Source organism: Pagrus pagrus (assembly GCF_965226575.1).
Source record: "Pagrus pagrus genome assembly, chromosome: 18".
NCBI lineage: Eukaryota > Metazoa > Chordata > Actinopteri > Spariformes > Sparidae > Pagrus > Pagrus pagrus.
In genome coordinates, this window is record NC_140202.1 from 21455417 (window position 1) to 21467055 (window position 11639).

General features: G+C 41.3%; 1 gene segment (V, D, J or C); it reads right to left on the minus strand.

The window, feature by feature from the left end:
• Positions 1-8817: 8817 nt before the first annotated feature.
• Positions 8818-11639, minus strand: LOC311274074 (Ig lambda-1 chain C region-like). The segment is given in 2 exons: positions 11609-11639; positions 8818-9137 (listed from the first exon to the last, which is right to left on the minus strand).

Sequence of the window (11639 nt, forward strand, 5' to 3'; positions counted from 1 at the left end):
AAAACTGGACTTTAATACAAAACAAAATGATGATATAATGAGGTGCAGGTGAAAACACTGGGAACAGGGCAGAGCTAACGAGGCTGAAGCAGGGCAGGTGTGGAGGGAAAAGCAGGCCGGGGAGGAGCACAGGAACACAGGAGGGATACAAAGTGCAGACAGACCACAAACATCCAGAAAACACAATGAAACCAGACAGAAATGTCAGGACCACGACAGCTTTAGAGGTGCTGATGGTCAGATTTACTTGCCTATAGGGACATGCCAGCTGTTTCCACATGTTATCAGCCTCAGTGTTAAGCTAAGCTAAGCTGAAGTGTGCCAGCAGGGGGTGATATAGACCTGTTAATGAGGACAAAGTCATGTGAGATCATAAAGATGTGAAATGCAGGATGTTTAAAATGAGGAGAAGAAATGTAAAACAGCTCAAAGTCTAAATTTTCTAGATGGACTTTAAACTGTCCAATGATCCTCAAGATGATGAGCTGTCACTCCACCTCACCTCCTCTTTCTCTGTTTCACATGAACAGGTGTGTGTTTGCCTTCTTAAATATATTTTGCATGATTTTAATGCATCACTGCTCCTCAGAGTTTAAGTTCTTATGTCACAGAGAGTCTGAACTGTTTTCATGCACTCACACTGAAAACTGCATCAGGATGATGTCGCCAATAACTCTGATTGTCATGTTGGGTTTTCTGAGTCAGGGTGAGAGATTTTGAAAACGTTTGGTGCAAATTCAGTTTGTTCCTTCCACTTAATTTTTGTTTAACTTGTTTAATGTTTATTCACAAGATTTGTCATTTGTCATTTCAGAGTCTTCTGCAAACGATTTTCTGACTCAGGCTGACAAATCCAAGTCTGTTAGTCTTGGAGGGACTGTGACCATCAGCGCCACAGGGAGTTCAAGTATTGGTAGCTACCTCAGTTGGTACCTTCAGAAACCTGGACAGGCTCCCAAACTTCTGATATACAGGTCATCAACTCTAAACTCTGGAACTCCGTCTCGATTCAGTGGCAGTAGATCTGGTTCTCAATACACTCTGACCATCAGTGGGGTTCAGGCTGAAGATTTAGGAGATTACTACTGTATGGGTTATGGTACAACGTTCACACAGTGATTCAGAGCCGTACAAAAACCTCCTTCAGTTTGACTGAAGTGAAAACGGCCTGCTGCAGGTGCAGAGGGTTGGTGAAGAGACTGTGATGAGGAGAACTGGTCCAGTGAACACAAGAGTCATCAAGCAGAACCACAATGAATCTAAATAAAGCTGAAACAGACTCACAGACACTCTTCCATATACAGTTTTAAACTCTGAGTTCCCGTCAGTTCATTCAGTTTCTTCATAAATAAGCTGTGAAAGTTAGATTCTTGTTGGACTATAACCAGTGATGTCAAAAAATCATTTCTGATAGCGACAGAAAACAGTCTGAAATAACAACAGTCCATGTAGGAACACATTCAGTGTTTTATTTTTCATACTCTTCATTTTATTAATCCAAATGATTTCATTCTCAATATGTATGATTTTATGCTTAATTGTTAAAAAGAAATAAAAAAAGAAATAGTTTCTCGGACCATTAAGTTTGCAACAATATCAGTTATCATACTGAGATGATCAAGAAGGTATTTTTCATGATGAACATATAATAAAAGAAATAAAATGACGCTGACTCTTCATTATTCACTGTTTTATTAAATGATAGTTCATAGATGAAGTTTCTCTTGGAGTGAAACTGATCATATTCAGTTTGAAAGTAAAGAAGATGAAGAAGAATATGCAGAAGATCAGTATTAGACAGCAACATGCAGACTGAAACACTGAGCAGAGAGCTGTGAAACCTGCAGAAACATGTGAACAGAGGAGATCTGTAGCTTCATCAAGATCTCTATCAAAGCAGCAGCATCATCTCCAGACAGGAAGTGTTGCTGAAGCTCTACTCTGAGCAGCGCTCAGGCTCCAGGCTTTGAGTGACAGGGCTCTGTCCATTCAGACTGGCCTCACAGCTCACTGAGCCCGCCTTCCTCCACTGGTCTGCAGAGAGGCTCAGGGTGCTGCTCCGGCCGTAGTGGCCGTCACTCCCCAGGACCTCCGAGCTGTGTGACACCCCCGAGGAGCTGCTGCTGCCCCCCACCTTCCAGCCCAGCCTCCAGGTGGAGGGGAAGCCCCCGCTGGACAGACACACCAGTGTGGCACTGCCCTGCTGCAGCTCCTTACTGGAGGGGGGGAGGACGGTCAGGGTGGGCCGCACCACACCCACTGGAGGAGAGAGAGGGGGGAGGAGAGGGGGAGAGAAGACAAAGTCATGAGAGTGAAGGCTTGGTAATAAAGACACATGACAAACTGCTCATTTCTTATATTTGATCAGCTCAAACAGAATAAGTTGTGCTGCTTTTGCTCTCATAAATCACTCAGTATCAGACCATCAGACACATGATTCAAGTGGAAATGCAACTAAAAAGGTTCACTGATGATGATTATTGACGACATCTTCATGTGTGTTTCATAATGTGTGACAGTGAATAACTCATCCCTGTGATGATTTTCTTCTGTTGAAGCTGACAGAGCTGAAACACTCATGTGAACACAGTTCAAACCTTTGTCATCTGTCTCTTTCACTTCCTTTTAACCACATGTAGAATGAATGAAGCGTGAACACAAAGATAAGCTGCATTTACCGATAAAATCATGTTTGTGTTCAACAGGAATCAGATTTTAAATCTAAAAAGTTTTTAAATGTTAAACATGAATAAATTAAAATAAACTATTGATGCTGTGTTTTGAGCATTTTTAATTTTTCTTCACGAAACGTTCATTTTGATTATTTTTAAGCAGAAACCAATTCAAAGTAATGATAAAGAAGAATATCAAAAAATAGCTGAGCAGTTTTATGTTCCTTAAAATTATACTGAACACTGAATACATTTTGATTTCAGCAAACTTTTGTCTCAGACTGAGAGATCAGCCTCACTTCAGATAAAAATAAACATTTTCAATAACATACAAACATTAAACTTGATCAGAATCTTGTTCAATATTTGATAAAAGTTATATTTGCTACATGTTGTATGAAATAAAAATCTCTGGTACTTACAGTCAACGATGAGTTTGGTTCCTCCACCAAAAGTCCACCACAGTGATACAAACTCATTAAGTGGCCGTACAAAAACCTCCTGCACTGCGAACAAGCATCTATCCACTGAAAACACTCTCTGCTTTTCATATTAACACAGAAATATTCATATTTGTTGAATCTACAAAGATTGTTCAGTGTTATGGATTGAAAATATTGAATAAATAAGAATCATTTCTTTCATTTTTCTTGACTTTTCTAATCCTGACAGAGAAACGATCACAGTCTCCTTGAAACAAAGTCATTTCTTCACAGTTTATATCAGTTGATACATGGTTAAATTAACATGATGCTTTTTAAATAATCATAATTTACTGATAACTCATATTAAACAGATATTAAATATATTATTTATCTGCAGTAAACCCTGTGAGTAAATGAAAGGCAGACAAACAGACATATCATACCAACCACAGTGGACACAAACTCATCCTTAAATCCTCAACTGCACTTCTAATATAAATATTTTCCTCTGTTCCATTAAGATCATAGATGGTGTAAATCCAAGCAGTATTTCTCCTGATTTTGTGTCCCACGTTGCCTTCAGTGTGCTGAGAGCAGAGACATGATTTCCATAGAGAGGAGGCTTTGCATGGTCAGCTGATCCTCCAGTGAACTGAGAAGGTTTATAGTCCTGTGAGTTCAACACTGCAGGACTCAGATCTGTCAGTCAACACAGCAGAAAGCACAACCACCATGACTCTCATCACCATCCTCATCTGGACGCTGGCCTGCTGCTGTTTTACAGGTTGGTTCACTCAGCAACATTTCAGACATGATGTGCTGCCTTTTCTCTCATTTATATCTGCTGATAAATCAATGATTTGTTTTTGTGTGCAGGATGCAGCGGTCGGGTGACTGTGACTCAGCCTGCAGTAGTGACATTTACTCCAGGATCCACTGTCACTCTCACCTGCAACACCAACAAACGTCCTTACGTACACAATGGTAATGAACTTCTGTCCTGGTATCAACAGAAATATGGACAGACTCCGAAGCTCCTAATAGCACTTGTGAGCACACGTGCATCAGGAACACCAGCTCGGTTTAGTGGCAGTGGAAGCAACCTGGACTTCACTTTGACCATCAGTGGAGTTCAGACTGAAGATGCAGCAGTTTATTACTGTTTGAATGAACCTCCTCTATCCAGTGGTGAAGTGTTCACACAGTGATTTGTCGTCGTACAAAAACCTCCCTCAGTCAGACTGCAGAGACACTGAGCTGTTACAGCAGGAACCGACTGCAGCTGCTGAAGAGGAAGAGACTCTGACACAGACCAGTGAACACAGAGCTGACAGGAGCCTCACCAAGCACACAACACTTATTAATATCAATATACTAATATATAAAATATCACATGCAAAATTAACACTGTTGTGATAACCAACAACCCACAATGTTTATTTTCACCTCATATTTTAAAGATATGAAATAAGCTGAATATATGAAAAGTGAATCACATATAAATCCAAATATACAAAACCCTGTTACATAACTTATGCAACTAGCTGGTTCTTATCACAGAAAGGTAGAAGAACAAGATAATTCAGAAAAACGAAATGTTATGAATATAACTTCTGTTCCCTGAAGGAGAGGAACGAGGTACAACACATATAGTATGGGATATCACGGCCACGCAGGGGCGTGATATCCCATACTATATGTGTTGTACCGAGTGAATCGACTGAAAGGGAACATCACGTTTTCAGTATTAATGAGGTAATGCTATTAACATTATGTGTGCCCATACATGTTAACCATAAGCACTAGCTAAGCTAGCTAGCTAGTCAAGCTAATCAGGTGAGCTAGAAAGCTTGTCAATGTACATTGCATAAAGCTTTACTGTACTCGTATTCAAAAAAACAATGGCTATTTAGGGCAGTGTAGTCTAATTCATAAATTTGGCTTTTCTTCATGGCTGTTTAGTCTCATCTGGTCCCAGGCCAGAGACCATTGTTTCCCACAACTTTGTCTGAGGGCAGGTGAATCCCTCCTGGTCTCAGGGCAGAAGTCCTATTTTTCTGTTCTCAGGGAAAGAGACATCCGAAGAGACATCCGAAGCTATTTCACCATTGTTAAAATAATTCTGCGTTCATTTAGAACTGGAGGAAGGAGATTGGAGTCAGCTCAAAGTTCAAACAAGGGTTTTAATCTTGTACAAGAGGAGCATTCACAGAGCAACACGCAGATCAGTTACAAAGTGAAGACTCACTTTCTACAGAGGAAATCAGGGTATTTATCTCTCTCACTCTGGGTGTGTCATCACTATAACAAATGCTGATTCAAACCTTTCTACAGAGAAGAGGATGTTTAACATTAGTGTCAGTACCTTACTTAGGTCATAAGACAAGTCACAAAACAAGGCCATACCAAAAGGTCACAAGTCACAGGACACAGTTCACATTTAACAGTCCCTCACAAGGGGGCTGCGTAACATCAATTCACCTTCCTCTACATGTAATACAAAATTCTCATGACAACCATAAGTAGTAGCCTAGCTGCTAGGCTGTTGTTAGTTAGCTAACTACCCACACACACACAATGCAAGCCTCCTAGCCAAACATTAACACTCATTCTACTATGGAAAAGTGTTATTAAGGTGTTAGTGTAGTGAACGTAGGCTAGTATTGAAGCTAACTGACTGTGGGTTCTGTGATGTTTGCCGATGTTGTATCGAGCTCTGTTTCCTCGTCCAGATTTGTTTCCCCTCGTCCCCCTCCCGTCCAAAATGGCCCGAAGATGAGTTCCCCCTGCTGTAATGGTCAGATTTACTGATATCAACCTGAAAATCACAGGACTTATCTGTTGTGGGGAAAGAAGTCAGCAGTATGAATTTGAAAGATGTGTGAGCCTCCTTCCTATTGAACAGAGGGGGAACAGTATCTGACAGTAATATTACAAGCTGTCAGGATGCGTTCTCCCTGCTGTAATGGTCAAATTTAACGATATCAGCCTGAAAATCAGGTCAGTGTCCCTACCAAAGCTGAGACCAAATGTATGCCCTTGCTTTTTAGTCTCATCTGGTCACAGGGCAGAGACCATTGTTTCCCAGAATTGTGTATCAGGGCAGGTGAGGAAGTCGTATTTTTCTGTTCTCAGGGAAACGTAGTTGGAGAAAAGGGAGTCAACTGTCTCCTCTGGTCTCAGGGCAGAAGTTGTTTTGTAGGATTTTCCTCATGGCTGTTTAGTCTCATCTGGTCCCAGGGCAGAGACCATTGTTTCCCACAATGTTGTCTGAGGGCAGGTGAATCCCTCCTGGTCCCAGGGCAGAAGTTGTCTGAGTTGAGTTGTCTAATAGAAATGTGCGTCCTCCTCAACGTTTGGACTCATAATGGACTTAGAGAAAGGGACTCAAAGTCTCATACTATGGACACGGATCCTATTTCACACAAGGTGGTTAAGTTAGAGACCTTGTAAGCATCTGAGGTTTGCGTTGATGTTTTTACCTTGTACGGTGAACTTTGTTCTAAAGAAGGGAACTTTAAAAGAAAAACAATGTGTTAAGTCTAAGCTACAGGGGAGGAGCTGTGGTGTTTAAAAGAAACAAAGCAAGATAAAAAGTATAACAGTGAGAAGAAGGTACTTTTGTACTGTGTTGCCACTGATGTTCACAGGGTGCTGTGTTGTGACCTGTTCGTGCCTATAGGGGGCGCTTGTGCTGATGGCGGTGTTCCCACCAGCAGTTGGGCAATGAAGAAGCTAACGTTCGCTAGCCTGGATTCTCTGTCGTTTTTCACCCGAGGTAGCTTTTCCACACAGTCTGCCGACACAACACACATGTATCAGTCTCTATGTGAAGCTAAGCTGAATCAGAATTAAGATGACCTACCTCTTGCACTATCAGTTTCCTGACTAAGGACAGGGCTCAGGCTTTCTCTTGTTTTATTTTAAAGAATTATGATATTTTTCTGATGCATCTTGACCTGGAGATACAAATGAGTGGCAGTGTTTTTCTCACTATACCCTGTGATAGTTGTGTCTCACTGCCACAAGATTCACACAGCTCTATGTTTCCATCATGGAAAAGGATGCTATGCTATCACAAGTCACAACTAGTGAGAAAGAAGTCTAAATAACAGGATTCAGGGAAAAAGTGTATGCATTCAAAATCAGTCAATAATGGTGTCAGTTCATAGTGAGGTCAGTGTTGATGAAGTGTGCCAGCAGGGGGTGATATAGACCTGTTAATGAGGACAAAGTCATGTGAGATCATAAAGATGTGAAATGCAGGATGTTTAAAATGAGGAGAAGAAATGTAAAACAGCTCAAAGTCTAAATTTTCTAGATGGACTTTAAACTGTCCAATGATCCTCAAGATGATGAGCTGTCACTCCACCTCACCTCCTCTTTTTCTGTTTCACATGAACAGGTGTGTGTTTGCCTTCTTAAATATATTTTGCATGATTTTAATGCATCACTGCTCCTCAGAGTTTAAGTTCTTATGTCACAGAGAGTCTGAACTGTTTTCATGCACTCACACTGAAAACTGCATCAGGATGATGTCGCCAATAACTCTGATTGTCATGTTGGGTTTTCTGAGTCAGGGTGAGAGATTTTGAAAACGTTTGGTGCAAATTCAGTTTGTTCTTCTACTTAATTTTTGTTAAACTTGTTAAATGTTTATTCACAAGATTTGTCATTTCTCATTTCAGAGTCTTCTGCAAACAATTTTCTGACTCAGGCTGACAAATCCAAGTCTGTTAGTCTTGGAGGGACTGTGACCATCAGCGCTACAGGGAGTTCAAATATTGGTAGCACTCTCGGTTGGTACCTTCAGAAACCTGGACAGGCTCCCAAACTCCTGATATACCCAGCATCATCTCGCTTCTCTGGAACTCCGTCTCGATTCAGTGGCAGCTATTCTGGTTCTGACTACACTCTGACCATCAGTGGGGTTCAGGCTGAAGATGTAGGAGATTACTACTGTCTGGGCTACCATGGCAGTGGAAGGTTCACACAGTGATTCAGAGCCGTACAAAAACCTCCTTCTGTTTGACTGAAGTGAAAACGGCCTGCTGCAGGTGCACAGGGTTGGTGAAGAGACTGTGATGAGGAGAACTGGTCCAGTGAACACAAGAGTCATCAAGCAGAACCACAATGAATCTAAATAAAGCTGAAACAGACTCACAGACACTCTTCCATATACAGTTTTAAACTTCAGCGTCTCTGCACAATGTTGATGCCAAAATGCAATATCAGCCAAGCTTCATATGAAAACAAAGAATATATACAACATATAAATGACCTCAAAATGTCTTGTTTTATCACATTATTGTGCAATATTTAATAGAGTATGTCATGTTGTATCTACATGATGGATCCAAAGTGTTTCATTCTCCACAGAGAGGAGTATCAGCTGAAGTTATGAAACCATTTTATTTCTTATGACTCTTCACAAGATAAAAGACCAAACACTTGATAAATTATTGATCACTTCAAGCTTTATTAGCAAAAACATCAGTCATCATCATGACAGTTATTAAGCACACTCACATCTAGCTGCTGAGCTACACACATCACTCTCTAAGCTGTTGCTGTCCAACACTTTACAGCAGTGTTGTTCTCTGTCACACAAAGCTTTAGTTTCCTCTACAAACATTCAAACTCAGATAGATCAGAGCAGCAGGTGTGTTCCTCCTGCTCCCCCCACACACAGCTCCTATCCTGGGCTTCAGACAGCCCCTCTAGGCCTGACACTGGCTCCTGCGGATAGACTCGGTCTGGCTGTGGCCATGATGGAGGACCTTGCAGTTGTACAGCTCTCCTCCCATCCAGCGCTGCTTGCTCAGGCTCAGGGTGCTGCTGCTGCTGTAGCGTCCGCTGCTCTCCACCTCTGAGCTGCTCAGGACCCCCTCTGTCACCTCAGTACCGTCCACCTCCCAGCGCACCACGGCTCCCGGAGGAGAGTAGCCGGTCAGCAGGCAGGCCAGCGTGGCCGAGCCCCCGGAGAGCTGCTCAGAGGAGGGGGGAAGCAGAGAGACGGAGAGCCTGACCATGGGGCCAGCTGGAGGGGAGAGCAGAGACACACAAGGAGCAGATTAACTTCCACTGCAGGACAGACAGCTGGACATGAGACACTGATGATACATGACAGAGGTTAACAGTACTGTGGATGAGCTGTGTGCATGATACTGTGATCAGACAGAGGAGAGGAGGTGACACATGGAGGAAATGAGGGTTTAACAAATAAAACTAAATGATAAAAGTTGATGTCATTTTGACTTTTAAAACAATTCATCTTCTACTGTGACACTCAGCATGAATCAGTAAGAATTAGACAATAAAATGCAACATGACTTTGGTGTAAATCTAATTCAACATTTTACTGAAATCTTCATATCTGCTTTATATTGTTTGACAATAAATAATTCATCCCTTCAGTGATTTTCTTGTTTAAAAATGTAACATCTGTACACAGTTAAAGACTTTGTCATCTGTCTGTTTCACTTCCTTTTCACCACTTTAAACTAACGAGCTGTGAACACAAACTACATCTTTACTGGATGTTCATGAAAACACACTTATGTATATATAAACTCTACGGCATCAACGTTAGATTTTATACCAAACAACTGCTGACTTAAACTAATTAAAATTAAAGAAAATCTTTTTTTCTGAGTGTTAGAAAGCTGCTGAGAGAAATGTTACAACCAACGTTTGCTAAAAAACAAATATTTATCGCAAAAATAAGGAAAGAAAAGTCGAGGACTTTGTCAAATATTATACCACATTATCTGTAATACTGAAACAATATTAATCTCAGCACAAAGGTTTCCAAACTGTTATCAGACCAGCTCAATTATTATCAAAAAATATCCACAACATGTAAATTATACAGAATAAATTCTTGTGTTTTCACATTCTGACACAAAACTTTGTTTAATATTTTTAATATTGCAGAAATAATCAAATCTGTGATACTTACAGTGAATGATGAGTTTGGTTCCTCCACCAAAAGTCCACCACAGTGATACAAACTCATTAAGTGGCCGTACAAAAACCTCCTGCACTGTGAACAAGCATCTATCCACTGAAAACACTCTCTGCTTTTCATATTATTTATCTCCAGTAAACCCTGTGAGTAAATGAAAGGCAGACAACAGACATATCATACCAACCACAGTGGACACAAACTCATCCTTAAATCCTCAACTGCACTTCTAATATAAATATTTTCCTCTGTTCCATTAAGATCATAGATGGTGTAAATCCAAGCAGTATTTCTCCTGATTTTGTGTCCCACGTTGCCTTCAGTGTGTTGAGAGCAGAGACATGATTTCCATAGAGAGGAGGCTTTGCATGGTCAGCTGATCCTCCAGTGAACTGAGAAGGTTTATAGTCCTGTGAGTTCAACACTGCAGGACTCAGATCTGTCAGTCAACACAGCAGAAAGCACAACCACCATGACTCTCATCACCATCCTCATCTGGACGCTGGCCTGCTGCTGTTTTACAGGTTGGTTCACTCAGCAACATTTCAGACATGATGTGCTGCCTTTTCTCTCATTTATTTCTGCTGATAAATCAATGATTTGTTTTTGTGTGCAGGATGCAGCGGTCAGGTGACTGTGACTCAGCCTGCAGTAGTGACATTTACTCCAGGATCCACTGTCACTCTCACCTGTAAGACCAACCAAGCTGTTTACAATAATAATCGTCTGCACTGGTATCAACAGAAATCTGGACAGACTCCAAAGCTCCTAATAAAGCTTGCGAGCACACGTGAATCAGGAACACCAGCTCGGTTTAGTGGCAGTGGAAGCAGCTATGACTTCACTTTGACCATCAGTGGAGCTCAGACTGAAGATGCAGCAGTTTATTACTGTCAGAGTTACCACAGTGGTGGAGTGTTCACACAGTGATTTGTCGTCGTACAAAAACCTCCCTCAGTCAGACTGCAGAGACACTGAGCTGTTACAGCAGGAACCGACTGCAGCTGCTGAAGAGGAAGAGACTCTGACACAGACCACTGAACACAGAGCTGACAGGAGCCTCACCAAGCACACAATACACATTCACACTAATATACTTACACATTATATATTGTTGATGAAGGTTCTCAGTCGTTAGGGCCACTTGCTCCCCAGACAGCTTAACAACCATTCATACCTAGGCTCACCTTGCTCTAGCAACCCACATGAAGGCCAGTTGGGTCAACGACCCACACGTGTCCTTAACGACTCTGCAGGAACACTCCCACACACAGTTTAACAACCAGCCAACTCCACTTCAGTTAGTTAGAACAAAGGAAGCCTCTTGGATGAGAGGTGAAACGTCTTCAAGAAACTGAAACAAGTCCAGTAGCCTAAAGATAAACTTACATATTATATATTTTAATATTCTATCATTTTCATTCCATTTAATAAAGTAACATTATGATAACCAACATCCCACAATTGTCTACAGTCAGTCATATCAGTAACAGTTATGAAAACTGTAGAACATAAATCTTAAAACCTACATTGAACATGCTCACCTGCTTTCTTGCTGCGTGGTATCACTGTCAT